Here is a 17151-nt window from a genome sequence, read left to right on the forward strand (position 1 = left end):
TCCCCAGGATTTCACAGCTGTAAATGACAGAGCTCCTGCAGTGTGAGCCCAGGTTGTCTGGCTCCAGTTTGTTCTATTTTATTATTTTAAGGGAAAGGGGTTGGAGGTTCCTGTCTAGCGGTAAATACCTGTAGGGGAGCATCTGGGCCCGTTATCCAAAGCTAGTTGGAGTTGGCATGGAAAAGATGATGTGGTGGCAAGTCATGTTTGCCACAGCAGGAACACAAATCTCTGTGAAGTAAGAGCATCTGTATCAATTAGTGATCAAAAAGGAGAGAGGAGTACACCAGTGTTCATAACAGCCTTATCTGTAACAGCCCCAAACAGGAAACTGCAGATAGCCTTCAGTGGGTGAGGGCTTCAACTGCATCCACACCATGGATCATTACTCAGAAATTAAAAGGAATAAACTATTGATCCATGCAAGAACTTGGGTGAATCTCAGGCAATTATGCTGAGTAAAAACATCCCCAAAGGTTACATACTATATATTCCATTCATAAAACACTGAAATGACAAATTTATAGAAATGGAGACTCATTTTTTTAAAAGATTTTATTTATTCATGAGAGACAGAGAGAGGCAGAGACACAGGCAGAGGGAGAAGCAGGCTCCATGCAGGGAGCCGGATGTGGATCTCAATCCTGGGACCCCGGGAACACGCCCTGAGCTGAAGGCAGACGCTCAACGGCTGAGCCACCCAGGCACCCTGAAATGGAGACCAATTAATAGTTGTCAGGGGTTAGGAATGGGGGTGGAGGAGGAGATGGGTAAGTGTGGCTTTAAAAGGGCAACGGGAGGGATCCTTGTGATGGGGTTGCCTTACTTGTGATGGACACATGGACCTACTCGTGTGATAAAGTGTATGGAATTTTAAATGCACACACACACACACACACACACACACACACACGAGTACAAGGTACAAGCATCTATACAGTAGAAGTAGCCAACTTCTGGCCAGTCCTTGCCAGTCAGTGCAGGCGATGTCAGATGGGGCTGCTGATAGCTGTACCACCTTGCATTTGTAGAGAACTTCCACATAAGTATTTTCACTCCCATTTTAAGATGGGGCATTCGGGATCCCTGGGTGGCGCAGCGGTTTGGCGCCTGCCTTTGGCCCAGGGCGCGATCCTGGAGACCCGGGATCGAATCCCACGTCGGGCTCCCGGTGCATGGAGCCTGCTTCTCCCTCTGCCTATGTCTCTGCCTCTCTCTCTCTCTCTCTGTGACTATCATAAATAAATAAAAATTGAAAAAAAAATTTAAGATGGGCATTCGAGGTCTGAGGGAGTCAGGAGGAGTATCCTCCTTTTGGCTCTTCTCTGCGGCCCGCTCAGTTTCCTTGAGAGTGGAATCTCACACAGCCAGGTGAAACCCCCGTCCTCCTGGATCAAGCAGGTGCCTCTCAGCCGACAGAAAAGATATGTGGAGGTGTGAGGGCTCTCCTAATGCCTTTCTAAGACCTAGCCAGGCTCCCCCTTCTCCATCCAGGGGAGGGGCTGACCCCCGTGTGAGTCGTGATGGCTGATTGTGGTTAGAGGGCATCATGGGTTGCTGCTCTGAGGTTTGCCTGACTTGTGCATCACCTGACTTCCTATAGCACAGTGATGAGGCCACAGACACGGTGAGTGGGGGGTGTGTGTGTTTAAACTGGTCTGGGTTCAAACCCTGCCTAAGCTATTTCCAGCTGTCTTACCCGGGGCAATGTACCTTCTAAGCCCAACTTCCTTGCCTGAAAAAAGGAATAAAATAAGCACATTCCTCATAGAGGTGTTTTGGGTTTACCCAGGGCTGGCTACTTAATTTGCAAAATGAAAACACAGGGCTCCTTGTTCAAACAGCAAGAGTAAAGCTTTTCCCCCTTCTTCCACCGTCCCTCTCTTGGCTGTCTTGGTGTTCTTTATTTGCTAGCGTATGTTGTGCTTCCTCAAGCACAGGGGTACCTTCTTGGTGAGCGTAGATCCTCACAGGTGCCTGTGGTTCCTCCCTCGAGACTTAAGTGCCCTGGACAGTGTGTAAACCAAGGCTCCAGCCCCCAAGCCCCCAGCACACATTTCACTGTCCCGCTTTTCTTACTAAAGCTAAATTCAAGATAAAATTATTGGGCATTTCAGCATGGTGCCCACAGAGCACTAAACCCCCAAATGTAGGCACTTCTGGGTGTGGGCCTTACGTGACTGTATTGGTGCCATGCCCCGGAAGCTGGCGCTGAACATGTTTGTAAGCATTTAGCACAGCCTGCATCCTGTAGGAAGGACCCAGCAGTCGGTCAGTAGAAAAAGCCACAGCTCTGCTCCCCTGTCACCTCAGGAATCCCACAACTCAAGCCTTCCCTGGAGCTTTGCATCTGCAACCTGGCTTATGGGAGAGTCAGGGAAGGGGTTATGATCGCCTTTGTAGAAATGGGGAAACTGAGGCCCAGAGAGAGAGGACTTGGCAATGCTCACCCTCATTAGTTTCAGAGTCAGAAGCGAGTGAGTGGTAATCTCTGGACTCTGAGCCAGTGCTGGTCATCTCAAGCTCAGTATCCACTCTGGGCCTCCTTACGTTACCTGGGCATTGTGAGCAGCGATAGCTCACGCAGCTCCTGCTGGGGACGCAGCCCCTGCCCCGCTTCCTTACGTAGCTTTCTGAAACTGCTCATTACCAGTCTCTTCCAGAAAGCCTCCCCTGCCAAGGACCTCCCTAGAGGACTTTTTCTTGCATGTGTTCATTCACTCAAAATCCGATTGTATAGAGTGTAGTTTCTTTTCCTGTGCTTTTAATATTACCAAACATTATGAACGTGTTTCTGGCTTATTAAATATTTTAAACCTTATTTATAATAGCTCCGTAATATTTCATTTTAGGGAAGCTCCATAATTTATTTGGCCAATCCCCAATTATTAAACACTCAGGTTGTTCCTAATTCTTTGTCAATTACTGAGAGGCGATGTATGAAGCTCGAAACTGGGGACAATCATCGTACATGGCTCATGGGCCATTGTGAAGATTAAATAAATACAGGAATAGCATTTAAGAAATGAAACAAGTACTATGCATGTGTTAATAATGTTATTCTGTTAGCTTTATTACTTTGATAATGCTAGAGTTGATACCATTTTACACACATCTTTGAGCATGTAAGTGATCATTTCCTAGAAGTTGCATTACTGAGTCTGAGGGGAGAATGTTCCAGGCTGGCATAGAATGAGTCCATGATTTATGGAGGGTGTGCCCTGCAGCCGGCAGGGAGACCAAGGGGGCGCAGGGGGTGGTAGGATTGAGTCCCAGGCTTTGATTGGAAACATTTGTCTGTTTCCAGACTGTGTGCCTGAGGACATTTAGACAACCGTCTGCCCACTTCAGGGCTGAAAACAGGAAGATGTTGGGAATATAAACCCATCCGGAAGGACCCAGAAGGACTCTGCTAGCTCAGCATAGACATACAAGTTTGCCTCCAGCTCCAGAACATTAAGTGGATATTTTTTCACCTTCTCTTCCTTGGTTCCTGCTACGACTATGGAATTTGGGCCTTGGATGCAAGAGAGTTGAGATGAAATTGGATGGGACCATTGAGTCTAAAATAACAAGGTTTGTGATATTAGGCTGTCACTTCAGGTCAGCACTGGGTAGAGGAGCAAGGGAGGATTAACAACTGCTTTGGTCACTGGACCACACGCCGGGGGCATGCAGAGAAAGTCCAATTCCTCTAGCCTTCGATGGGCGGGCAGACGTGATAATTCTGCAACCATGAGAGTCTGAGTCAAGGTTGTCTTGGCAGCGAGTACCTATGTCTCTGAGTTGTTGGGCTTTGAGAAACTCATTGTCTCCTTCTTGCTGAGGTGGATGCCTCCTTCCAAGTCCAGACACAGCTCTCAAATCAGAGAGCAGACCCCCTGGCAGGGAGAAAGGGCATCGTTGGGCCAGTCAAGGGGCTGTGAGACCAATTCCTGTGGTTGGGGTGGCAGAGGCTGAGCAGAGGCCTGGTTGGATGTGGTGCTTGTATTTCCAGGACCTGGCTTCTGCCCCTCAGCAGATTCTGAGCAAGTCCTTGCCCCCCACTCCCCGGGGGCAGGCACAGATTTCACATCTACACAACCACCCTTTCCAGTCTTTACATTCTGAGGTCCCATTTTCAAAGCCTGGCTAGCTCTGATCTGGCCTCCTCTTTGCTACCCTGGCCAGTTTTCTGGTGGGGACAGCAGCAGAAGAGCAGCTAGTGTTCTTAGGAGAGAATCACAAGACCAAGGCTAAGAAAGGACACATCTGGCTCATGCAGCAGAGTGGCTCTGGACGGCATAGGGCAGGGCTGGGGGCATGAAGCATGGAGGGGTGGGCCTCAGCGGCTGTTGTCTCTGCTTTGTACAGGTATAGGGTCTGTGGGTCCCTGGAGCCTGTGTGTGGGCCGTGCTGAGGGAGACAATAGGAAAACAAGGAAAGTCTATGGATATCATATCTTCTGCACCCTCCCTGGGTCTCCACCTGACCCCACTTCCTTCTTCAGTTGGGAGAGACCTGAGGGTTGAAGCAAAGAGAGTTCTATGCATGTGAGCACTGCCTCTGTGGGTTCTTGGGACATTCCTCTCACTTTCCTGGGCTTCCATTCCCTCATCTGTCCAATGAGCTAACGGTGCTCTGACTGCACAGAGCTGATGTGCTCATCAGAGAAGACAATGTCCCTTATCATCCTCTGTAAACTGTAACATGCCGGGAAGAGGCTGGCTGCTGTTACCCTGTTTGTTCTCAGCTTGGTGTGACAGAAGCAAGAGATCTCCATCAAGGTGGCGTCTGTCCTAAAGTGTGAGTTCCTGGGCTCTTGCTTACTTGGGATTTTTTTTTTCTCTGTATCCTGGTCACTTGGTTAAGGAGGCAGTGACTGGAGATGTGACAGGAAAGGGGGCCAGCTCGGCAGGAAACTCTTCAGAGCTGCCAGAGGTCTGATAAGTATTTACAGAGAAAGAAAACATCTCTCAGGAAACCTGGAGGTACAGAGCAGTAGCCCTGGGATGTGAGGCCACACCAGTTATGAGCAGAGACAGCCACTGGGGAGCTTACATGTGGGGCTTGTAGAATGCACACGCTCATTCATGCTGCATGCAGATACACCATTCATGGAGACCATTCGTCCTTAAGCACACCAGGCGCTGTGCATACCCTCCCACAGTCCAAGTGAGCCCCAAAGGCTGACCCCAGCCTATGCAGTGCTTATTGGAGGCTCCAGGTCTTTCCTGGGGAAGTGCTTACGTATAGGCCCACCATCCAATGTTGATGGGTGAGCTGGGATCATTCCTTCATTGGTAATCATGCCCTACTTGGCTGGGGAGGGACGCTGGACCAGGAGGAAGCAATTTGAGATGATTGTCCACCCATGATGGGACCAACTTCCTCATATATTCTTAGAGATACTCTTTCCTTCGCTGGATCTCAGTTTCCTTCTCTGTACAATGGGTCCACAACCCCTTCCCTACTCAGTACTGCAAATGGCAGTAGGGTTCAAGTGGAAGAATAGATATGAATGTGCTTTGAGAAAGCTGAAAAAACCACATATGCAGGAAGGAGAAGTGGGGCCCGGGGAGGAAGACATGGGGAGGAGCAGACTGAGAATTTCAGGTCACACAATCAAGCTAGCCTCCCCGTTGAGCCTGTTTCCTCTCCATCATCCCCTCCAGGGTTGGCAAAGAGGCTGAGAAAGAGAAGGAGCAATAGTGAGAGAAGGGGACTCTGAAGAGTAAGCCGTATGAGGATGAGCAACAGAAAGTGGAGCAGGATGGTGAGGGCCTGGTACCCTCACTGGGTCAGAGCAGTCTGGAAGTGAGCTTGCCCAGATCACAGCCACCAGATTCTGTGGAGACTCTCTCTGGGGTGACTATGCTGCCCAGATTTAAGCTGCTTCTGACAGGCAGATGTCAGGGCTTGGGATGAGGAGAAGCCGTCTCTGCTCAGGAATAGGAGGATGCAGGGATGAAGCTGTTGGCCAACTGTGAAGTGACTTCTGTGCTTTGTGAATGGACCAATCAACATTAGGTGGCTGTGTGCATGGATTCAAAACCCACCTATGCAAATTACTGAGTAGGGCTGAGAGGCCTGGGGAAAGGGACTGTGGGCTTCATAGGGTGAGGGTGCTTACGAGGACAGTATTCCTGCCCCTAGACTGAGCCACTCTGCTGCCAATCCCAGTCCAGCTCACTTTAGCTGGTCAGGGAAACAAAGTCATTTGTCTAAGTCCTGCATCTAAATCCTGTGTCTGAGCAGTAGCATTTCCATTTAATATCCTCCTTTTCCCTCTGGAAATTTACCTTCTGAACAAACATCTCTTTGAAGTTTGTGAAGAGAGAAATTACGGTAGCTGCCTTCCGCCTTGGGCAACTCTTCGAGAAGTCATAAAGTAGGAGAAGTCAGATGCTAAAGCATCATTTCTCTGCTTGCCTCTTCTCTCCTCTCCCTTCATAGCCTCTCAGTGCCTGGGGATCTTTATGTTTCCCTTTCCTTTCCCACACTTGCTAGAAAGGGTCTGATAGCGACCATTTAGAGTTTAAGTTCAGAGACTTCTAGAAGTTAGTGTCAGAATATGGATAAAAACCTATGTCTCCCTGTTCTGATGTCCTCTTCCCTGGTCTTTGCTGCACCAGGTTGAATCTGTTCACTTCCCTAGCACACCTCATGACTCATCCCCTTTTTTTTTTTTTTAAGATTTTATTTACTTATTCATGACACACACACACACACACACACACAGACAGACAGAGGCAGAGACCCAGGCAGAGGGAGAAGCAGGCTCCATGCAGGGAGCCCGATGTGGGACTTGATCCTGGGTCTCCAGGATCATGCCCTGGGCCGAAGGCGAAGCCCCACCCGGGGCTGCCCAACTCATCCCTTTTGACTCCCTGAGCATATTCCACACCTTGCTGAGGGTCTGGAGGAGGGGGCATCCTCTGAGGGCAGTGAGGGCTCCAGACACCATGGGAGAACCTGGCCCAGCCCCAGGACCCCCACATTGACTTTGTGTCTCCCTGGCAGGAGGATGAAAGCAGTGAGAGTGACGGCAGAAACAACGAGAAGGATCCCACTCAAAATGCCTGCAAGAGGCACCAACCACACTGTCTTGGACTCAAGCACCGAAAGCATCAGGGAAACTGAGTCCTGAAGGGGAAAGGACTTGCCAGAGGTCACACCAAGAGTCAAAGAGAGCAGGATTGGTCCTCAGGGCTGCTAAATCCCAGGGCAGAAATGAACTCACCAGGGAGGCTCTGACTGAGGGCTGATGTCACCCCAGAGGGCCGCTCCATCTCAGGTCTCAGAGAGGGCCAGGCCTCTGGCAAGGTCTCTTGACTCCCAGCACAGTGCTCCCTCTACTGCCCTAAGCAGCCCGTGGTTCCTGGCCTTGAGCTACCCGTGTTATGGAGGAGACAAGGAAAGAAAATGCCTCCTCTGTCTCCAGAAGGAAGCTTCAGGTCTCTCTCTGAAGCAGAAGCCTAGAATCCCATGCAAGAAGGCAGAGATTAGCGTGGGCTTGCGGAGTCCTGAAAAATCTGTGCGAGAGGGTCACAGGTGTGGAGGGATACAGGTGTTTCACCTGGAGTGGAGAGGGAAGTGGAAACCGGGAATAGCAATTGAATTCTGGAGATGGTGTGAAGTAGGGTCTGAGGTCAGGGCTTGGGACCCCCATGGTCCGCCTGGGCATTCCTCCTTGCTCTGGCCACACAGCCCTTCCCTTCTGTGGCATCTCCTTAGCAGGGTCTGACTTTTCTTCTCCTGTCACACAGAACCAAGGAGAAGATCGGCATGAAAAAGAAAAAAAATGCATCAGTTAATGGCAGGAACTGGCTGACTGGGGAGCCAGGAGCCGGAGCCCCGGAAGGATGGGAAGAAGGCGAGTGAAGGAGGAATGTCACAAGGAGAAATTGTCCACTTAGACCGGTAAAGCCTTTCATGTTCATCTTTGTCATTTTGTTTAGATCATTTTGGACAGAACTGTCCTTACAGGAATGAAACCTGGGTATTTACTGAGCTCCTACCATACCAGAGTCATGATGCTCAGTGTTCTTCTCAATTACTTTTTTTTTTTTTTTTAAAGATTTTATTTATTTATTCACGAGAGACACAGAGGGAGAAGTAGGATCCATGCAAGGAGCCCGACGTGGGCCTCGATCCTGGGACTCCAGGACCACACCCTGGGCTGAGGGCGGCGCTAAACCGCTGAGCCACCCGGGCTGCCCTCCAAACAACCCAACAGGCCTGTGGCACCATCATTCTGAGTTACTGACGAGGACCCAGGCCTGGAGCATTTAAGAATTTGCCCAGAGTCAGCCTAGCTGTGAGGCGGATGGGGCGGGAGGAGAGCTTCGGCCAGGAGTCTTTGACAATAGTGTTTATCCATCCACACGTGGACCGCATGGAGGCCCCCGCCTCATCCACTCAGAGGTTCCCCGCGTCCCCTCAGGGCCTCCCCGGCCCATCCCATCCGCCACGCGGGCGCGCTCTAACCCGGTTAGGGCCTCTCAGCTTGAACTCGGTTTGACCCGCATTCTGAGGCTTCAGCAGGGCTAGAAGGATACTTGCTGGCCCCAGGGCGGGAGATGGGGCTTGATTTCCAGCCTTGACATTGAGCAGATGGGAGACGTTGGGCACGTCTCTCACCGCCTCTGTGGTTGTGGTTCAGTTTCCGCACCTGTAGCCCAGGATAAAATGAATAAAAACTCACGAAATAGAACTGCTTTGGTTTTCCGGGCATTTGGCTCCATCTTCTGGTCGGTTCTTATCACTGCGGTTTCTTGCAGTGTTCCTATCCACTGCGGACAGCGGGTAATTTTGAGGCTTCTTGGAAACTTCTGGTCACTCTGGGGGCTGGGGGCAGGGTGGGGGCACAGCCAGGGGTGACCTGAAAGTCCAAGGAATTGCTCTGGCCTCTGGGCTGCGTCGGCCTTCTGCTGCTAGTGGCTGGCTGGACACTCAAGGAGGCAGCCGTGGGGGTGAAGCCCCAGATGCCAGAGCACAACGGGACATTAGAGACACTCTTACCCCACCAAAGTACAGACAGGGAAAGTAGGCCTAGGGAGAAGCGAGGACCCACCGCAGGCCACACACAGGTTCCCTGGCCTCCCTCTGTCCAGCTGCTCCCCTCTCACCGACATACTCGTCTCACCCGGTCACTTCTCCCCTTCCTTCTGAGACAGGGCCATCTGCTTAATAAGTACCCTGTGCCGGCCATCTGCTGCCACAACGGCCTACACTGTCCTGGTCTGAACTCCAGCCCTGACTCGGCGGGGGTAAGTCCCCCTTTTTTTTTTTTTAAGATTTAAAAAAAAATTTATTTATGAGAGAGAGAGAGAGAGAGAGATAGAGAGAAAGAGGCAGAGACACAGGCAGAGGGAGAAGCAGGCTCCATGCAGGGAGCCTGATGTAGGACTCGATCCCGGGTCTCCAGGATCGCGCCCTGGGCCAAAGGCAGGTGCCAAACCATTAAGCCACCCAGGGATCCCCGGGGATGTCCCTTTTTAAAGATTTTATTTATTAATTCATGAGAGACACAGAGAGAGGCAGAGATGTAGGCAGAGGAAGAAGCAGGTTGCATGCGGGGAGACTGATGTGGGACTCATGCCCTGAGCTGAAGGTGGACGCTCAACTGCTGAGCCACCCAGGCGTCCCTGCATTGTGAATTCTTGAGCCCAGATGTGTCTGGGTCCTCCTCAAGCCACGTAGGTTCCCACATATTGATTGGAATCCAGGTAGCCCACAGGTTGAGGGAGATACATAGAGATCTGGAGAAATTTGACAGCTGTCAATGGGGAGGCCAGTCTGGCCTGGGGAGGACCCAGGGTGGCCAATTCTTCTAATCTTTTGGTTCTGGAATCTGGAGCCTCTTGGCAAAGTCTAAAGGTGAACGTCCCCCTCTTGCCCATCCCACTAATTTCTGAAATGAAAATGAGTGAATACAAGTCTGAGAGAATATCATGGAGGCCCTCCTGCTGACCCAGAATCCAGCCTTTAAACGCCCAGGAGATGAAATGGAGGCAAAGGAGGATCAGTTTGCCCCTGTGTCTTCTCTTCCCTTGTTTGGACATCAGATTTACGGCCTCTAGTGTAAATGAATGAGGCCCAGAGAAGCAGCTTGAAGAGGCCGCAACCCATCCCTGCTTGGGCTTGAGCTGCCAGGGCAGTTTTGATTCTGCTTGAATTTCTGAGCGTTGGAGACACAGGAGGTGAGACAGGAAGGTTGGGATCATCCAGAACAGCTTGGCTGGCCTTTCCTGCATGAGCCCAAAGGTTTAGGGTCACTGCCTTTCCTAGAAAGCCCTGTTCCTCCTAAGGCAGCAGGGGGTGGTTCTGAGACCACGTGCATCAGAGTGACCTGGGGCGAGTTGCTGCATCAGACTCTGTGAGGTGGGCCTGGGAATCTGTATCTATAGGAGGCTCTGCAAGCTTCAGGAACCATTGGTTCCCTTCTGCTGTGTTGGGATTGACAGCCCCCATTCTCACCCCCTGCCCTGGAGGCTGTTCCACCAACTGTTTCTTTTTTTCTTTCTCTTTTTTTTAAGGGTTTATTTATTTATTTGAGAGCAAGCACAAGCAGGGGGAGGGACAGAGGGAGAGGGAGAAGGAGACTCCCCGCTGAGAGAGGAAGCCGGATGTTGGGCTGCATCCCAGGACCAAGGGATCATGGCCTGAGCTGAAGGCAGATGTTTAACCAGCTGAGCCAGTCAGGTGACCGCCAGCAATTATTTCTTAAAGTATGTGATTTTCTCTTAATAATCGCATTTGGGGATCCCAGGGTGGCTCTGTGCTTTAGTGCCTGCCGTTGGCCCAGGGCGCGATTCTGGAGTCCCGGGATCAAGTCCCGTGTTGGGCTCTCGGCATGGAGCCTGCTTCTCCCTCCTCCTATGTCTCTGCCTCTCTCTCTCTCTCTCTCTCTCTCTCTCTCTCTCTCTGTGTCTATCATGAATAAATAAATAAATCTTCAAAAAAAATAATCCTTTGACACTTCCCACATTCTTCCCTCTCATTTCCAATCTCTATGCCTGTTTTATTTTTTTTATAAATTTATTTTTTATTGGTGTTCAATTTGCCAACATATAGAATAACACCCAGAGCTCATCCCATCAAGCACCCCCCTCAGTGCCCGCCACCCAGTCACCCCCACCCCCCGCCCACCTCCCCTTCCACCACCCCTAGCTCGTTTCCCAGAGTTAGGAGTCTCTCATTTTCTGTCTCCCTTTCTGATATTTCCCACTCATTTTTTCTCCTTTCCCCTTTATTCCCTTTCACTATTTTTTATATTCCCCAAATAAATGAGACCATAAAATGTCCTCCGATTGACTTATTTCACTCAGCATAATACCCTCCAGTTCCATCCACGTCGAAGACAATGGTGGGTATTTGTCGTTTCTAATGGCTGAGGAATATTCCATTGTATACATAAACCACATCCTCTTTATCCACTCATCTTTCGATGGACACTGAGGCTCCTTCCACAGTTTGGCTATTGTGGACATCGCTGCTAGAAACATCGGGGTGCAGGTGTCCTGGCGTTTCATTGCATCTGTGTCTTTGGGGTAAATCCCCAGCAGTTCTATGCCTGTTTTAGAAGTAGAACACCATAGGATTCAGGGGGTAGAAGTGTTCTGAACAGAATGTGTTATCCAAGTCCCCATTTATAGATGGGGTATTTGAGACCCGGAGATGGGAGCATCCTGCGGCAGGTCACACAGCTGTTCCATGAGACCTGGTAGGAGGCACAATCCCATGGTGCCTACTGAGTGCTCCTCTCACCGAGTCACTCTGTCCTGCTGTAAAAGCTGCAGTGTAGCCTGAATGCCACCCAGACCCATTCTTAGATGAAGTCACTGTAGTGTCGTCACATGACTCCCTGGCCAGAACTGATGGGACAGGAACAGTCATCTAACCTTTGAGTTGGCCCTGTTGACTTTTCTCTTGAAAGAAAGTTGTTGCCGAGCTTCACTGATGCTATTAAGCACTGGGGTGAAGAGGTTGATTCTAGAGTTGGGGTGGCAATGTGTGTGCCATGCATCCTGGGGAGCAGGCAGAGAAGATGACCTACAGAGAGAAACAGGCCAGACGTGGGAGGTCGTGCAATCAGGAGCGGGAAAGAGAGACTCAGAGATTGGAGCAAAGGACAGAGAGACATACACAGATGCCAGAGGAAACACACACGCGCACACACACACACACACAACACACACAAAGAGATGGAAAGAGACGGAGGGATATAAACGCAGAGACACACAGACACAGAGGGAGAGCGTAGGATAGAGATTAGGGAGAGAGAAAGAGATGTTTAGATTTAGAGAGACAGAGATCATCAAAGAGAAAAAGAGAAACAGAGACAGCAGCCCTGCCCCGGCACAGGGTATTAGCCCAGTTTTTCTCAAGGTCCAGTTGACCTCCCTGCCCGTGTTCCCTGAGATACCGCTGAATCTTCCCCCAGCCGCCTTTACACTTGAGCGAGCTTCAGTGGGTCTCTGCTTCTTGCAAGTGCTGATTCGCAACCAAGCCTGGAGGAGGCTTTGGGGAGGGGGAGCGCGCCCGCAGACCTGCCTGAGAAGCACATGTTGCAAGCTGGGGAAGCAAACGCTCCATTCCACTCAACAGACCATCTGTCACTTCTAGTTACCTCCAGGACCTGGAGATGACTCTGTTCCTCAGCAAATGTCAACAGAGATGCCAGCTCCCAGTGGTTGGCTGGTCTCTGGCCGGCGGAGCGGACTCCCTGCTCACCTGGAGCTGAGTTAATGAGGCCCTGGCTGTGCCCCTGGCAACTCCAGGCCTGTGTTCACTTGATGCTCTTCCCTCCTTGCGACTGTCCCTGCTGTCTTCTGCCCAGGCCAAGCCTGCTCACTGTTTCACTCCTCCGGAAAGCCGTCCTAATGAGTGACCCTGCAGCACACAGATCCTTTCCTTTCTAAACTTTCTTAGTACCTACTGTCTCTCTCTTGCCCTTCCGTGTATATGGCTCCATAATTATGTCACATAAGGGGCTATTATACTAAGTTATAAGTCCGACAAGCTTGCCATGTGAGAGGAAAAGGAAATCACTAAATTCATATGACTTCAGATAACAGGAGCTCTTCGTGATATAGAATGCTGTTTGGATTTTGCGAGTCTTCCAGGTACTATTCTAAGCACTCATTATCTAGCAACTCATTTGGTCCTCGTGGCCATGTACAGAACCTGGGTACAGGGAAGTTGTCACTTACTGGAGGTCATGTCTATTGGTCAAAGACAGAGGGCAAAAGAGAGTTTGTGGCAGATTCTTTCCCATCCCCCTGGACTGGCCAATGCCTAACCGTCCACCATTGGAATCTTGTCCTATTACCTAAAGGCTGTGAACCTATAAAATCCATGTATTTTTTGGCAGAAGGAGAGCTGAGGAAAAGTGAAGGAAGGCCTCTCAGACCACCCTAAGCGACCTCCTTGAGCCAGAGTGTCTGCATGACCAGCACCATCCCATTTTCTAAGTGCATCCTATGGAATGCTAATTCCTTGGGATTCTAAGTAGGATTTGTTAAAAAAAAAAAAAGTCAAGTGTGGGAAACACTAGGTTAAACAGTTGTCTGTGCAGCATGATATCTCAGATCCTCAACCTGCTGGGGTGTGCACTGTGGGTCTAGACAAAGGAGAAGAATGTAAGGTATTAACTAGACAAATTTGACCACAGATTTTTTTAAAATTTTTATTTATTTATGATAGTCACAGAGAGAGAGAGAGAGAGGCGCAGAGACACAGGCAGAGGGAGAAGCACGCTCCATGCACCGGGAGCCCGATGTGGGATTCGATCCCGGGTCTCCAGGATCGCGCCCTGGGCCAAAGGCAGGCACCAAACTGCTGTGCCACCCAGGGATCCCCTGACCACAGATTTTTTAAAAAAAGATTTTATTTATTCATGAGAGACACAGAGAGGCAGAGACATAGGCAGAGGGAGAAGCAGGCTCCCTTCGGGGAACCCTACGCGGGACCTGATCCCAGGACCCCGGGATCACAACCTGAGCCAAAGGCAGGTGCTCAGCTGCTGGGCCACCCAGGCATCCCTTGACCACAGATTCTTTTTTTTTTTTTTTTTAAAGAATTTTATTTATTTATTTATGATAGTCACACAGAGAGAGAGAGAGGCAGAGGCACAGGCAGAAGGAGAAGCAGGCTCCATGCACCGGGAGCCCGACGTGGGATTCGATCCCAGGTCTCCAGGATCGCGCCCTGGGCCAAAGGCAGGCGCCAAACCGCTGCGCCACCCAGGGATCCCTGACCACAGATTCTATTCTTACCATCGCCTCTCAAGTCAGGCTTCCATGGACACTTGAGAAATGCTGCCTAAACCCACTGGATAACCGTGTCACCACTGATACAAAGAGCTGTGTTTTCACTGCTTCCTGTGGACACATAACTGGCTGCCCTTCATTTGCATTTGGTGGCCTTGCCTGCAGGTGGTTTCTCAGGTGGGCAAGATAGGCTGACCCACATGACCCACCTCCTTCCTCCAGGACTTTAGGGTACCCTGTCACTAAGGAGCTGCATTTATGGGGTCAGGGGCATGGAACAGCCGGGTCTTTTCACCCTAGGTCCTTGCTTGACCTCACTCACTTGCCTCACTCACTCATCCTTTTAGAAACTGTTTCTAGCATCTCCAAGGTGCTAGGCCCTGGAGGGGTCCCTGCAGGAATCAGAATCTGCCTTGTCTGGGGTCTGTTTGGGTAGATCATGTGGGTGTAAGGAAGGGGAATAGGACAGTGGGTGGTGGGATTGCAGAGGAGGGACAGCTTACTTTCGCTGGGAGGTGACCTGGGGAAGGTCCACCCAGAGCTAGGCTTAGAAGGGTGACAAGAGGTGGTGGGTGGCACTTGTGGCTGAGAGTGAGCAGAACTCTTGGGGTAGCAGCTGCAGATCAGCCCCTTACAGGTGCCCTGACCCCTCACCGACTGCTCAGTCTGTGGAGAGTGGTAGAGCCTGCAGCAATGGCTGCACTGGGGCTCCTCTGACCCTGGCTGGCAGGTGCCCTCCTGTGCTCTCTGCAAACTTGTGAGGGAGAAGCATTTGTGTTTGGGAGTCCAGGGGGGCAGGGGTTGTGTTTTCATGTGCTCACTGTACCCCTCACATCTGTGGTGGGACCCACAGACCTTCATGTCCTTCTCTGAGCCCTCATCTTCCCTCTCTGCTGTTTATCTGGGACCTTGTTCTGGCACCTGATCATGAATCCACTGAAGAGTGAGCCACTCTAGAAGCAGTTTTGTTTTATTTTATTTTTTATTAAAATTTTTTTAAGGTTTTATTTATTTACTCATGAGAGACACAGAGAGAGAGAGAGAGAGGCAGAGACACAGGCAGAGGGAGAAGTAGGTTCCATGCACCGGGAACCCGACGTGGGACTCGATCCCGGGTCTCCAGGATCACGCCCTGGGCTGAAGGCAGGTGCTAAACCGCTGAGCTACCCGGGCTGCCCTAGAAGCAGTTTTATTGTCATATGGAACTCTTGAAAAACAAAGAGACTTGAAAGATCACGAATGAATTTTCATAGAACTGGGTCCTGCAACATCAGAGTCAGCTGAGAGAGGCAGGTGGTATCCAGAAAGGTGGCAGGTCCGGTACTGTGACGCAGGGCCAGACCAGAAGCCAAAGGAGACTTCGATGTCAATATTTCTAAGCAATATGGTAAATATTCCATCAGTTGTGTATTAGAGAGCACACAAAATCTGAAATCCAGCTTGCTTCAGGTCCCAGCCCCACTGTGGACTGTGTGAGTTTCCCTAGGATTTAGAGCCACTGGTTCCTTCCCCATAGAATGGTGGCATCGTTTGTCGCAAGGGATTGTTGCATTCCATGAGGTGAGGCTTGTTGAAGCCCTGTGTTAGTTAGCCAGCTGCTGTCCCACCAGCAAAATGACCACCCCCTGGTTTTCTGGACCCAAGGTCTTGGACTATGGGTTCTCATGGGTTTTTGGTCCCTGCTTGATTCCTCATTCTTTTTTATGTTGCTCTGAAACCTGTTTCCCTGTAACGCTCCCCCTCCTCACACTAGGTTTTCATATTTCCCCTGGAGGCTTTCTCTTCCATATGACGGACGGCCTTTCAGACACCCTCATGTGCATTGTGTCCAGCAGTCTGAGACTTGGCTTCCATGTCTGTAGGGTGGCCATACCATCAGCCTGTGCCCCATTGGGAGGCCCAGGATAAACAAGAGAATGTGTGCTTGGCATACATGCTCAGTAAATGGCTAGTGTTTCTGACCCCAAGGCCCTGTTCCACATCCAATGGATACTATTTCTCACGGCAGGGATTAGAGAAGACTTCCTGGACCTGATGAGAATTGGGCTGGGCTTTTCACAAATATGCAGGAGTGGCCATGAGATTGGATGAGGGTACAGGGAAGTTGGAGCCAGAGGAAGACAAGTGGCAAGTCTCAAGATTTGTTCTAGAGACAGAGAGGAGGCCATCCTGGCCTTTGTTGTTGGTTTGTTGAGGAAACCAGAGGGAGATAAACCTGCAAGAATAGAGTGGGGCCCTGGAATCATAAAAGGTAGAGTTAGAGGGGTCAGCGGGGTCACTTGGCCCAATCTCTTACCTATAGTGGGAATATAGATGTGTGACTTGGTGATAAGGAGAGCCTGGTCTGAGGCTCAGTTCTGCTGTGTGTTCTTGAGTAAATTACATGTCATCTCTGATCTGGATTACTCTTCTGTGTCAGGGAAATACTAATTCTTGCCCTGCCTACTGAAGGGGAGCAGAATATACCACCCCCAAACATGCCCCTGTTGCATATGGATTATCTTGAATTAAAGTTATTTGAGAAACAGCCAGTACAAGAAGGATACTTTGACCTTTCTGTGTCCCCCTGATAACAGGAAATAAATCTCCGAAGTAAAACCTGCTCTCCCTGAACCAGGAGGAGGAGAGACGTCCTTACCTCCAGAGATAGGGAATTCAGGGCTGAGAAGGCTGTATAAAAAAACCTCATTAATTTCTCACTAATTTGCTACTTCAAGCCCAATCTTCTTTGTTTTGCCAGTTCTTTTTTTTTTAAGATTTTATTAATTAATTAATTAATTAATTAATTTATTTGATAGAGAGGCAGAGGCAGAGAATCCCAAGTAGACTCCCTGCCAGGTGGAGAGCCTAATGTGAGACTTAATCTCACGACCCTGAGATCATGACCTGAGCCCAA

General features: G+C 50.2%; 1 long non-coding RNA gene across 1 annotated transcript; it reads left to right on the top strand.

Annotated features, from left to right (window-relative positions):
• The first annotated feature begins 3591 nt into the window (after positions 1-3591).
• On the top strand, positions 3592-8198 carry LOC144312773 (uncharacterized). Its single transcript, XR_013378351.1, has 3 exons — positions 3592-4785; positions 7003-7618; positions 7749-8198. It is a non-coding gene; the product is annotated as an uncharacterized LOC144312773 (long non-coding RNA).
• The last annotated feature ends 8953 nt before the right edge of the window (positions 8199-17151 follow it).

This window comes from Canis aureus, chromosome 4 (genome assembly GCF_053574225.1).
Source record: "Canis aureus isolate CA01 chromosome 4, VMU_Caureus_v.1.0, whole genome shotgun sequence".
Taxonomy (NCBI): Eukaryota; Metazoa; Chordata; class Mammalia; order Carnivora; family Canidae; genus Canis; species Canis aureus.